This window comes from Euphorbia lathyris, chromosome 7 (genome assembly GCF_963576675.1).
Source record: "Euphorbia lathyris chromosome 7, ddEupLath1.1, whole genome shotgun sequence".
Classification (NCBI taxonomy): domain Eukaryota; kingdom Viridiplantae; phylum Streptophyta; class Magnoliopsida; order Malpighiales; family Euphorbiaceae; genus Euphorbia; species Euphorbia lathyris.
In genome coordinates, this window is record NC_088916.1 from 83,690,276 (window position 1) to 83,704,606 (window position 14,331).

A 14,331-nucleotide genomic window follows, 5' to 3' on the forward strand; every position below is an offset into this window, starting at 1 on the left:
ATTAGAACTTAAAGAATTAGCAAGTCATTTGAGGTACGCTTTCTTAAGCGAAGGCGATTCTCTACCTATTATTATCTCTAACAAATTAACACAAGTCCAAGAAGAGAAATTGAAAGAAGTTGTTAGAAATAGGATAGGAAGTATGGGTTGGTAAATTTCAGAATTAAAAGGTATTAATCCAAATATTGTAATGCATAGAATTCACCTAGAAGAAGATAAGCCACCTAAAGCGGATAGGCAAAGACGCCTAAATCCGAACATGAAAGAAGTAGTAAAAAATGAGATTACTAAACTTCTGGACAATGGAATTATCTACCCTATTTCGGATAGTGAATGGGTTAGTCCAATCCATTGTGTACCTAAAAAGGGAGGCATAACAGTTGTAAGGAATGAAGAAGGTGAATTAATACCTACACGAACCACCACTGGTTAGAGGGTTTGTATAGATTATAGAAATCTAAATAAAGCAACTAGGAAAGATCATTTTCCTCTTCCTTTCATTGATCAAATGATCGAAAGGATAGCTGGTCATGCTTTCTACTGTTTTCTTGATGGTTACTCCGAATTCTTTCAAATATGCATTTACCCGGATGACCAAGATAAAACAACCTTCACATGTCCTTACGGAACATTTGCATATAGAAGAATGCCCTTTGGTCTATGTAACGCACCTGCAACATTTCAAGGTTGTATGACTGCGATTTTTAATGATTCCATTGAAGATATAATGGAAGTTTTTATGGACGATTTTCAGTTTATGGAGATTCTTTTGATTCGTGCCTAGAAAACTTGGATAAAGTTTTGTCTAGGTGTGAAGAAACAAATTTGGTATTAAACTGGGAAAAATGCCATTTCATGGTTGACGAAGGAATTGTTTTAGGTCACAAAATATCTGAAAAAGGATTAGAAGTAGATAGAGCAAAAACCTCAGTAATAGAGAAATTACCCCCTCCAACTACTGTTAAGGGAGTAAGATCATTCTTAGGACATGCTGGTTTTTACAGCAGATTTATTAAGAATTTTTCTGTAATTTCCAAACCACTTACTAATTTACTCATGAAAGATTCTACCTTTGATTTAATGAAGAATGCGTTAAAGCTTTCAAAACATTGAAAACTGCTTTAGTCAGTGCACCTATTATTGCTAAACCCGATTGGGATTTACCATTTGAAATTATGTGTGATGCAAGTGATTTAGCTATCAGATGTGTTTTAGGTCAAAGGAAGGATAAGAAACTTCATGTCATTTATTATGCAAGTCATACACTGTCTGGTGCACAATTAAACTACACCACAACAGAAAAAGAAATGTTAGCTATAGTTTTTGCATGTGACAAGTTTAGGTCATATTTATTAGGTTCAAAAGTTATTATTTATACTGATCATGCAGCATTAAGATATTTATTTGCTAAGAAGGATGCAAAACCGCGTCTAATTAGATGGGTTTTATTGTTACAAGAATTTGATATAGAAATAAAAAACAAAAAGGGAGTAGAAAACCTTGTCGCCGATCATCTATCGAGACTTGAAGATGAAAACGGTCCTATAGGTGAAACTATCGGTATACGAGATGATTTCCCTGATGAACATCTCTATCAAATAAAAAGTGCCATGTCACCTTGGTATGCAGATATTGCTAATTATCTTGCAGCCAATATTGTTCCGGAAGGATTAGATTTCCAACAAAAGAAGAAATTTTTCTTCGATATTAAACAATATTTTTGGAAAGATCCTTTTTTGTTCAAAACTTGTGGTGACGGGATAATTAGGAGATGCGTTGGTGAAAATGAATACGAATCCATAATATCGGAATGCCATTCTAGCTCTTATGGAGGACATAATGGAGTTAACAAGACAGCAGCTAGAATATTTGAAAGCGGTTTCTTTTGGCCTACGATGTTTAAGGACGTCCGTTCATTTATTACTCGTTGTGATAAGTGCCAAAGAACAGGAAATCTAGGAAGGAAAGATGAGATGCCCCTCACAACCATATTAGAAGTTGAAGTCTTCGATATGTGGGGAATAGATTTCATGGGACCTTTTCCCCCTTCCAATGGTAAAACTTACATATTAGTTGCCGTTGATTATGTTTCAAAGTGGGTTGAAGCAATTGCAACCCCGACGAACGATTCTAAAGTTGTCGTTAATTTTCTTGACGATATATTTTGTAGATTTGGTTGTCCAAGAGTTATCGTTAGTGATGGCGGTACTCATTTTATAAACAAGAGTTTTGAAACGCTTATGAAAAAGTATGGAGTACGCCACCACGTATCAACGCCGTACCATCCTCAGTCAAATGGTCAGGCGGAGATATCAAATAGAGAACTCAAATGGATTCTCGAGAAAACAGTTTCATCTTCTAGAAAAGATTGGTCTTCTAAACTCAATAATGCGCTATGGGCATACCGTACTGCATTTAAAACACCAATAGGAATGACTCCGTACCGCTTAGTGTATGGGAAGGCATGTCATTTGCCAGTCGAATTAGAACATAAAGCCTATTGGGCTATTAAAGAACTAAACTTTGATTTACACCAAGCAGGTAAGAAACGTTTGCTCAATTTGAATGAGTTAGATGAGTTACGTCATCTATCTTACGAAAATGCAAAGATTTATAAAGAAAAAGTGAAAAAATGGCACGATGCCAAAATTAAAGTCAAACACTTTAATGTTGGGGATAAAGTGCTGTTATTTAATTCACGACTTCGTTTATTTCCAGGAAAACTTAAGTCCAGATGGTTAGGACCATATTTAGTCGTCAAAACATTCGATTATGGTTCTTTAGAACTGGAAGGTCCTACCGGAGTTCAATTCAAAGTTAATGGTAATCGATGTAAAATCTATTACGAAAATATTTCACAAATTGAAATCCCGTTCGTAACAAGATTATCTGACCAATAAATTACTCAGTTTATCTTACACAGTTTCTTTTGTTTTATTGTTTTTATAATTTTGTTCATTTATTTTATTTTATTTTTTCAAAATGCCATTTTTATGATTAGATGACTTTATGTTATGATTTAAATGCATAAAATATTTCTATTTTATGATTTTAGATTTAATTTTTAGGAAATTAAGATGAATTTGAAGTTTTAGGCAATTCTCTGTCGAGAATTTAGAATTCCCTGCCGAGAATCCCCTTTTAAAGAATAGTCCAAACAGGTTCGAATTTCTCTGTTCATACCGAGAATTTTAAATTCTCTACTGTGAATAGGGAGGTAGCTTCGATGCCTGATTTCTGCAAGGAAATCGCGTGTCGCGACTGCGACTTAGCCATTCTCGGTCGCGACACGCGTAATTTCTGCGCTATCAGGTCTGAAACATCCTAACCCTTTCAACGAACCTCTTGCCAAACGAAACATTAAGTTTCTTCATTCCCGAAAGGTGTAATTTTATACCTTTTCATACTTAAAACAACACCTCTTTTCATCTTCAACTCTTATAAATTAATCCTAGAGGATTCGAGTTCTGTTACAATTCTTTTCATCTTTGTCAGAACTCTGATTTTCTTCGCAAACACCGTTCTTTGCTAAAGTAACACAAACTTTGCACCATGCCTACCAAATACAAACCATCTAGGCACAATGCTGCCTCAATCAACAAACGCCCAGACTTATCCAAACGATATGGGGCGCCTTTTCCTATCTTCAACCACGATGAAGGTAGGCGTTATTGGAATCTCCGTTACAAATTCTTCACCGGAATGTTGTATATGGATGAATTCCTTAACAACCAACTTGGAATTAGTGATGACATGAGCCGCTATATGGAGCGCTAAGGGTGGACAAAATTCGCCAAAATGCGATTTCCAATAATAGGCGATTGGATACTCGAATTCTTCTGTACTGTTCGTTTCACTAACAAACGAAGGGTACGTCTCAGTTTTCATCGAGAAGGCGAAATCTTCACTTTCGTCTATCCCGAGTTGCATGCTAGGTTTGGTTTTACCCCAAGGGATACAATCAAACGTCATCCTGGAAGAGACATGACATCCACGGATGTTTGGAGAATGCTCACTGGATTCTGGCGATTCAATTCAAAACTCGCCTATAATCACTCTTTTCGCTCCAACTCCATGTTGTATCTGCACAAATTCCTGTGTCACAGTTTATTCGGGCGCACATTCAGTAGTGTAGTCCGTGACACAGATCTTTATGTCCTTGGAGATATATTCCAGGGAAATGCAGTGGATTCTTCAAAGATTCTGATGGAGGGTCTTGTCGCCGCTTCTCGATCCAAAGATAAGAAGATTGGGTTCGGCAATATAATATGTGGAATAATTCTCGGTTCAAAGGGTACCATTGATGTTCCCTGGAGTGATGATGAATTTTTCCCGACAATTGACTATGAATTTCTCGAGCACGAAGGACTTGTGAAACGTGTCTTTCGAGCAGGGCCTCAATTTTTGTCTGCACCGGAACGTGAAACTTTCGTGCAGTTTCAAATTGATCGTATTAAGGCTAGAAATATCCCGTTAGATAGGGATGAATATGTAGAATAGTTTATGTTTTTCATTTTATTTTTGTATATATTTTGTTTTGTATTAATTATTGGTTTGTTTTCATTATTTGTACATATGTTTATATAATAAAGATCTTATTTAGTTCAATTCTTAATTTTATTAGACTTATCCATTTGATCCATTATATATACTTAGCATATTTCATATGGGACGATTCTAATTATTCTTACTCAAAATTAAGATAAAAAGGATTCACATGAACTAATATGGTTTTCTATTTTTCCACACATATATCCACATTTAATTCTATTTGTAACTCAATTTATTTTCAATGCATTAAGTTTTCATTTAATCAATTCAATTCATGTATTAAAAATGTAATAACATGCACTTATTATGCATTTAATATGGTTCTCTTAACTTATATACATAAATGAACATTTAAGTTTCATTAATTATTCATAAACCAATTTATTACACTTTAATTCAATTTATTAAGTTTAAACCTTTGGTTTTCCTTGCAATTAATGTCATTTATTTTAGTTTTTAAGTGCAGGAACACTTAATATTAAGTTCAGGAACCATTCCATCAACAAAATTGCACAAACCAAGTCAATAGGCACCCAAATAGGCCATTTTTACCAATTCTCTACCGAGAATTAATAATTCTCGGTATGAGCAGCAAGTTTGGACCGATTTTAGGACGAAAATTCCCTGAACATCGCGTGTCGCGGCCGTGGCTTTGCCATTCGCGGTCGCGACACGTGTATAATTTGCCCATTTTATTCCGATTTTGACACTAAATTTTGCCTATTCCTATTCCTATTCTACCTATTCACCTACCTATACAACCCTATATAAACCTACCTCTTACAAACCTCACATCACCTCTATTTTTACCCAATCCCTTACTCCAAACTCTTCCCCAAAAATCTACTTTTACTCTTCCCAATTTATTCACTCCAATTTCTATCCTCTTTTCTATTTTCAATCACTTCCAATTCAACACCCCCAAACTCATCTTCAAGCTTTACTTTTTCTCACAATTCCTTTTTCTTTTTCTTCTTCTTCTCAAACCCTAAAAACACTAAACACCATCACCATGGTTAGGACTAAGCGTGTTGGTAACAAGCCCGCTGTTACGGAAGCTAATCGCCTTCGGGTTCAATGCGGAGCTTATTTCGATATCTATTCAGAGGAGGAAGCCGCTCGTTTCGAACATTTTTCTCAAGCCGACCGCCAATTTGTCGATATGCACTTCTTAGACTTCCATTCGGTAAGAGCATTAAATTTCTCTACTCGAATTGATGCCTTTATTGAAGCATTGGTTGGCAAGAATTCGTTAATATGCGTTTCCCACGTATTAATGAATATGTAGTGGAATTTTTGGTCACTTTGACCATGAACAAGAAGAAAACCTCAATCTCTTTTAGGAATAATGGTATCACATACACCATTGATTATGATGCAATGGTAAATATGTTTGGTTTCCCTACTTCTAATTTTTATGATAAGCCTAAAGATTTTGATAATGATGCGGTTTGGCAAACTCTTTCGGACCAAGATTATTTTAATTCGAAAAACACTTCAAGCAAGTTGATTAAGGACAATTGTGTGTTCTTCTTTCATAAGTATTTGAGTTTTTCCTTGTTTGGTCGTGTTGAGAGTTCCAAGATTCAGGTTCGGGATTTGTATGTTTTGGATAGTTTGCTTAAAGGCTTGCGGATTGATAGCATTGGTATTTTGTTTGATAATTTGTTCCGTGCTTCGAGGGCTAGTACCATTCAGATCCCTCTCTGTAATTTTATCACCGCTATTGTGTTGGGAGCACGGGGTGAGTTGGCCGATTATGACATGTCCACCTACCGTGGGTATGTTCCGCTTTTGGACATCTCGGCCCTTGAGCGAGCTCATTTATTGCTTCCACAAGGACCTCCCGTCTTTATTTCATATGCTACCCGAATTGCCCATCTTCATGGCACTATGGGTGGTGGCACTTCAAGTTCTCAATTTGTAGGTACCGATGGCGGCGGAGAGGCGGAAGGCGAGGAGGATGAACCACCGGCTCAAGCACAACCCCAAGCACCTCAAGCGGAGGATGATCCGGTAGATTTACGGAGGATTTTGAACCAAATCAATTCCAACAATCGTCAAATGAATTTAAGAATTGATGATTTGGTTGAAAACAACATGGTGATGAATGACAACCTCAACCTTTTGAGGCGTGAACATCGATCGACTCGGCATCGGATGCTTTCCTTTTTCCGACGCCGCAATGTGGAGACGTCACCTACACCTCCCGATTCCCCACCTCAAGCTTAGGTTGTTTTCTTTAATTTTATTATCTTGTTATAATTTGGTACAATTTTCATTTTCATGTGTTTGGTACAATTTTCAATTTTTAAATTTATGTTGAATGTTTCATTTGCACCATTCTTATCTTTATTTCGTATGCTTAATTTTTGTGCTTATTATTCTTGATATCTCGCTTTTGCACCAATGAGGACATGGTCCAATTTAAGTGTGGGAGGAGATGTACATCATTTTCGTTTTTCTAGCACAAATAACAAACGCAACGAATCATTTATAACAAATGCAACGTATTTTGCAACATAAACTTGTTTAAAACGCTATTTTTATTAACTTTACATTTTCATATGTTTTTTAAAATTAATCATAAGTTAATATGATTATTTTTAGGTTATCATTATCGTTAGAAATGATATTTCTATACGGGTAATATTTTTCAAATTTTTCACAAATCTCCGATACGATTTTAAGTAAAAATTGTCTCGAGTGAATATATTTTAATTAAATAAATTCTTTATTTTCAATCTCTGTTTTATATCATGAAATCATGATACAATAAATCTTATTTTAAATTTTCAATTAGGTTTATAGGCATTAAATTGAACTAACAAATTTTAGCTCAGTTTGATTTCGTCTTACATTAACACTAATTGAAGTTTTTTAAGGAAACTTTAGCCATAATACATGTTGAATTTTAAATCAATATAGGATGAATGTTGTTAGACGAGGTGCCGCAGCCTAATCTCCCGGACGGACCGGGGGGTGGACACCTCATGGCGACGTAAGCGGTGATTGGCGCCGAAACAAACCAATCATGGAATCAAGCTGCTCGGCAGGACCGGAGCTCGGAGTATGGAAGAGTCGCCACCCACGAATGGGAAAATGAACACCGATTCCTTGCGGGAGACCGGTGAGGGTTCGGGAAACTTAGGTACGAGCCGAGAAGGCTAGCTCCTTTCCGGAGAAAGGCTACTAGGCACCCCGACATCGCCCGGTTATGAACCACCGGCCTCCTACTCAGCGTGTTAGGCGATAACGGACTAATCGCATATTTCTTTAAGTTTAAAATTCATTTGAAACCTTTTCTTTCTTGTTTTGAAAACCGTTTTGAGCATATATTATTGAAAGCCATTTTGGTAAAGAATCACCCATTTACATCAGTTCAAAATACATAGGAGAGAGAGGGGGGAGAAGAAAGAATTGATTTGTTTACAATGTGATTTATGCTTCGTATTACACACTCACTCTAAACTAAACTCACTTCCCAAAAATGAGTTTATTTACATGGTTCGTACCTTAATCGCCGTTGGAACAATTTAGGTACGTTTCAAACCCCGTTTAATGACGTTCACACGAATCGCCGTTGGAACGACTCTAGCGTTTGAAAATATTGAGATAAAAGTTTTAACAAGAAAACGTGATTAAGCATACAAGTCAATTTATTTTGTTCAAAAAAACATTTAGTTAAGAAAACGATTCAAAAACTCTATTATTTACAATTAAAAGCAATTTTAATTACAAGGTTAGCTTAATCCGTCGTTGGAACGAATTAAGGTTTTAAAACGTGATGTTTTAGGAAGTGATTTAAAGTGATAAGAAAATCTTTTTATTTACACCTTAAGAACATCTAGAAAAGCTTTAATTTAAACCAACAAATTAAACTCTCTTTTTGTGATTTATTTTCCCCTTTTCCACTCAATTAACTCTTTATTCAAACATAATAGACCAATTGAACCAAAACTCACCCAATTAAACCAATTCAAAATGTCAAAGGAGTAAGAAAAGGATATATATATATATATATACATATACATTTTTAGCTAAAAATAATGGTATATCTATAGATTTAAGGAAAGTAAATAAAAGGTAATATAGTACTTTATTACGTACATGTATGATAATAAAAGTAAGAAATATCGAATATAATACATTTTCATCCTAATTAAAACTATGTAAAAATAATGGAAAACCATAAAAAAAAGTTTGATATAAAGGCCTCTCTCGACCGGAAACTTTCAAACTAAAGCCGTTCTCGTCAAGACCAGTGATAAGTATATAGGAAACACCCTCCCTTAAATAAGAGCTAAACCCACATTTTGATAACCCAAAAGAATATATATATATATATACAAATAGTGAGTCAAAACAAATTAAACTTTACATATGGAATAAATAACTACATAATAAATAATTAATGGTTATATGACCCCAAAAATAATTTTTATAATCATATTATATAATTATATACTTATATATGTAAGAATCAAATATCAAAAAGTTGCGAAAATGGGTTAAAAGATGAATTTTCGGTTTCCAGCAGATTACCGACGGAAAATCCGTCGCCAATCTGCTGGTAGTGACAGAAAATGGAGAATTACAGCAGCAGTCCTAAACTTTTCAGATTTATTCAAACACCTTAAATTAGATCTATTCTATCGTTTTGAAACTCCGAACTACCAAAAATGGATCATAGTCTATAACAGGGGTTCTTAAACGATGTTTTTCATTTAAAACGTTATTTAGAAAAATTTTGAAAACTTATAATTACAACGTTTTTAATACCCGAACTACCTTTGAATCGGATCACGGTTCGTATTGGGATATTAAAACGAGGTTTTTATTTTAAAAAAAAACCGAACGTTTGTCTAATACGAGACGAAAATTAAATAAATACGAAAAATTAAATAAAATGTGATAAATAAATAAATAACTAAATAAATAAAATTATAACATAAAAGTAAATAAATAAAGGAAATAAATTAAATAAAATAAAACGAGTCTAGTCCTCGGATAATACCTCAAGTTCGGTATCTGACAGTCGAAGTCGGTCGATTCCACGAGTTGTGATTTTCCGGTTTTTTGTGTTTTGTTTCGTCTTTTTAGTAAAAATTTTAACTTTTGGGAAATTCGGACTTTTTGAGAAAAAAAATATTTTTCTCAAAAAAATTCACTCTCTCTCTCTAAAAATGTGTTGAGTGAGAAGAGCTATCCAAAAATCCTCCTCCTAAATGCATTGGGATCCATGCCTTAAATAGGCAACAGATCCCGGAAGCTTTGGGCGACGCCCAAATAAAATTGGGCGTCGTCCAAAGCCGGTTGGGCGAACGCCCAACTTATGTTGGGCGCTCACCCAACTTTCGTTGGGCGGACGCCCAACATTAGTTGGGTGAGCGCCCAACATGGTTAGGCATACGCCCAACTTCAGTTGGGCGCGCGCCCAACCAGCGTTGGGCGCGCGTGCCCAACTGACGTTGGGCGTTCGCCCAACGATCGTTGGGCGTCCGCCCAACGTCGATGGGCGCTCGCCCAGCGGCTGTCGGGCGCGCACGCCCAGCGGCCATCGGGCATGCGCCTCGTGCTATCGGGCGCGCGCGCCACACGGTCGTCGAGCGCGCGCTCCGCACTGCCGGGCATGCGCGCCCAACGGACATCGAGCGTGCGCCCCGCGCTGCCGGGCGTGCGTCCAACTGTCGTCGGACACGCGTCGGCTGCCGCTAGGCGCTCGCACCACGTCGCTGAGCACTCGCGAGCCATCCACTTGACGACCGCGACTCACATTAACTTTTCTTTTCTTATTATATATTTTTGTTTTAAAACTTCCGGAATCAACCGCTTCGACCGTCTTGTTTACAGGTTTTCGTCACTGGTCCTCCGACTCGGTGTCTACAGTTGCCCCTACTTTCCTATTTTGACAGTGATGTGTGTGTTTTGAAAATGTTTTTTGCTAACGCAACACATGCAATGTAAAACATATAAAAGTAAGAGACACGTAAAGAGTAGGAGGAAGAATACCTGACCTTTGCGCTACGCGTTCCGGCGTCGTTCTCGATTCTTTCCGTCCTTGCCTTTGAATCGGCTGCCGGCGGATGTTCTTCTTACGGACCCTAGCCTAAGTTGACTGCGGGTAAAAATGGCTCAAAAGCAACCTTGGTGCACGACCGCGAGTAAAATGGCTCAAAAGCGATCCCGGCCTACGACCAGGGGGGGGGGAAATGGCTCAAAAGCAACCCTGGTCTACGACCGTGGGTAAAATGGCTCAAAAGCAACCCCGGTCTACGACCGGGGGTAAAATGGCTCAAAAGCAACCCTGGTCCACGACCGCGGGTAAAAATGGCTCAAAAGCAACCCTGGTCCACGACCGCGGGTAAAATGGCTCAAAAGCGACCCCGGTTCACGACCGTGGTAAAATGGCTCAAAAGCAACCCTGGTCCACGACCACGGGTAAAATGGCTCAAAAGCGACCCTAGTCTACGACTGTGGGTAAAATGGCTCAAAAGCGACCCCGGTCTACGACCGTGGGTAAAATGGCTCAAAAGCGACCCTAGTCTACGACTGTGGGTAAAATGGCTCAAAAGCGACCCCGGTCTACGACCGTGGGTAAAATGGCTCAAAAGCGACCATAGTCTACGACTGTGGGTAAAATGGCTCAAAAGCGACCCCGGTCTACGACCGTGGGTAAAATGGCTCAAAAGCGACCCTAGTCTACGACTGTGGGTAAAAGGGCTCAAAAGCGACCCCGGTCTACGACCGTGGGTAAAATGGCTCAAAAGAGATTCCTAGTCTACGACTGTGGGTAAAATGGCTCAAAAGCAACCCTGGTCCACGACCGCGGGTAAAACGGCTCAAAAGCAAAGGTTCTTTCTAACAATTCTGAATTCTTTTAAAACACCGTTGTCTGTATTTTCTCACTAGAGCTAGTGTCTTGGAGGTTTGAATGGTTCGATAGGAACGTCTTTTTCGTCCGGAGTGATTCAAACTAACAATTATTTTTCTGTTGACTGTCGTCTGTATTTTGACTGGTGCCGCTGTTCTGTAAAAATTGGTTGTCGTCTGGAGTTCTATCTTGACATTATTGGTCACTGTCTGGAAGAAGCGCAAGCTGAAACGGACTGCAAATCGGAGGTCTGTGCACCTGGTAATTAATTATTTACTTTTTACCTTTACGTCACATCGTACCTTTTTCAATATTTACGGGAATGTCATTCCCCTTTTCTATATAAGGTGGTGGGGTTTCATTTTAACCCCACACCTTCTCTCTCTTCTCTCTCTCTCTAACTTCTGATTTGGATTATTCTCGGGATGGATTTGGATCAACATGATGGCACGAAGGGCATGGAGGAGGGTTTCGTGAACCTTACTACAGTGGACCCTTTTCAGGACCCCACATCTCATCTGAGTCGGACCCGCTGTAACCAGGTAAGTACTTTCTTACTTACTCGTCTTTTGACTAAATTTCTAGGCTTTAGTATCCCTACTTTGAACATGATTTGCATGCTAACCCCTAGGTTGCCTTAGAAGACCTTAGTTAGAAAACATGAATTTCTTTGCTTGCAAGTAACACTTTATTTGTCTTTTTGGAAGGATGCGAATTATATGCATGTGAATAGTAAAACTACGAACAATGCTTGCCAATAGTAAACAAAAAACGTGAATAGTGCACGTGAATAGTATACGTGAATAGTAAAAATGTGAATAATGCACGTGAATAGTAAAAACTTGACTAATGCACGTGAATAATGCATGTGAATAGTAAAAACATGAATAGTGCACGTGAATAGTAAAAACATGAATAATGCACGTGAATAGTAAAACTCGAATAATGCACGTGAATAGTAAAAACTTGACTAATGCACGTGAATAGTAAAAACTTGAATAATTCTCTTTGCCAATGCGGACGAGAGTATATCAAAGAATAATGAATTAATCAAATCCTATGCAAACAACCCTAAGGGAGAGATTTCACAAAATGACGGTCCAAATTGACAAGATGTCTCTAGGTTAGATTTGACCGAAAGAATAGCTAGATTAACGTGCTTTCATCAGATGCAAGCCTAGGAACAACATTTAAACTTACCTGTTTCGTTCTTTCCAGTTCATCGACATTTCCGGGACTACGGCAGATATTCATGTGTGGTATTCCATGCTAGGCGCCGCGGCGAGAGCCCGTGTGCGAGAGTTGGGCTTTGAGCCCTTTATTTTAGCGCTGTCCCGCGCCAACGGGGTGTGCGACCGTTTCGGCCTACGGGCCTTATGCGAGAGATGGGTTGACTCGACCCACACCTTCCACCTCTCGTTCGGGGAGATGACGATCTCGCCCCGCGACTTCTCTTTACTGATCGGGCTGTGGGGGAGTGGTACTCCGGTTCCCTTCTCCTTTGATACGATGCGTCCACGGGTTGACCATGCCAGGTTGGCTGCTTTGATCGGGCCGGGAGTTTACACGGGTGTCAAATCCACCCCGGCGAAGTTCATCACTACCTCGGGGCTTTTGAGTCGTAGGGACTTTTGTGGGACCGACGACACTGATCTGGCTATCCGCAGCTTCTTGATATATGCTTTAGGCGAGACGATCTTCCGCACCAAGAGCGGGACGATACATGCGGGTCTTATTCAGGCCTTCAGTGATTTGGACGCGGTGGCATCTTACGATTGGGCAGGAGCGGGTCTAGCTTACCTGTACAAGTTTTTGGATCTGACTTGTCGGAAGTGCAAGGACTTCGGCGGTTACACTTTTGCTCTTCTGGTACGTGGTTCATCCTTAACTTGCCCCTTTTATCTTCTTCGCGCCTTCTGTTCATAACCTTTGTTTTTACAAGCAGGTTTGGGCCTACGAGAGGCGGATTCTTCCCAGCGAGCGTCGACGCAGGCCACGGGTAGTGAAGCCCCCACTTATGGCTCGGTGGAGGGAGTTCGGTCTAGGTACCGGGGAGAGGCAGACGGTGGCACATCTCCTAGATTGGATTTATTCACGGACCTTGGGGCAGGTAAATATCTTCTAATCGCGCTAGATTTTTGATTGATCAGACCTGACTTTTTCTTTGTGCTTTCAGATTAGATTCAGGTGGGACGACCTTGACTTTGGTCCCGATTACGCTTACGTCACCCTGATCCAGGAGCAGCAGAGCGTGCTTACCGGCCCTTGCGTGCGAGCATGGTACTTGGGCGACCGGGGCATCACCGGGGTTAGTGCCTCGCATTGGACACCAGGCGAGATCCCTGTCTCCATGTTTGCGGTGCAGACTATGCCCTTATCGATCATTCATCGGGATTTGACTCGCCGCTTTGCTGGTAGAGATGTATGGGTTCATGCCGGGGGCCGTGTTCTCTATTTATCGACATTATTGAGCGCGAGGGATGCCTCACCGGTGGCGATGGAGGTGGACCCTATGGCGGACGTGTTTTCGGGGGAGGCTGTCGCTGCAGTGTTTGGTCGGGAGGCGGTTCCGGTGAGTGGTTCGGCCTATTTATTTTTATTTACGAGATGGTCAGTGGTGTTTATTGTGTCTCTACTTACAAAGGGTTCCTGGAGGAGTGCCCACACATCAGACTTCTTCGATGGTGCCCGAGCTCAGACGTCTGCGAGCGAGCCGCCCTATTATGTTGGCGAGTCCTCCGGCGTCGCCCGACCGAAGAGGTCCCTTTTGGGCGTACCCCTCCCTGACTTTGGGAGGGATTTCGTGACAGTTTGCTATGACCAGTCCGGAGTGGCCTATGCCGGTGTCGAGATGGCCCCTCCTGCCTTTACGTTGAGGATACCGTTTGATCCCTCAGACGCTCTCC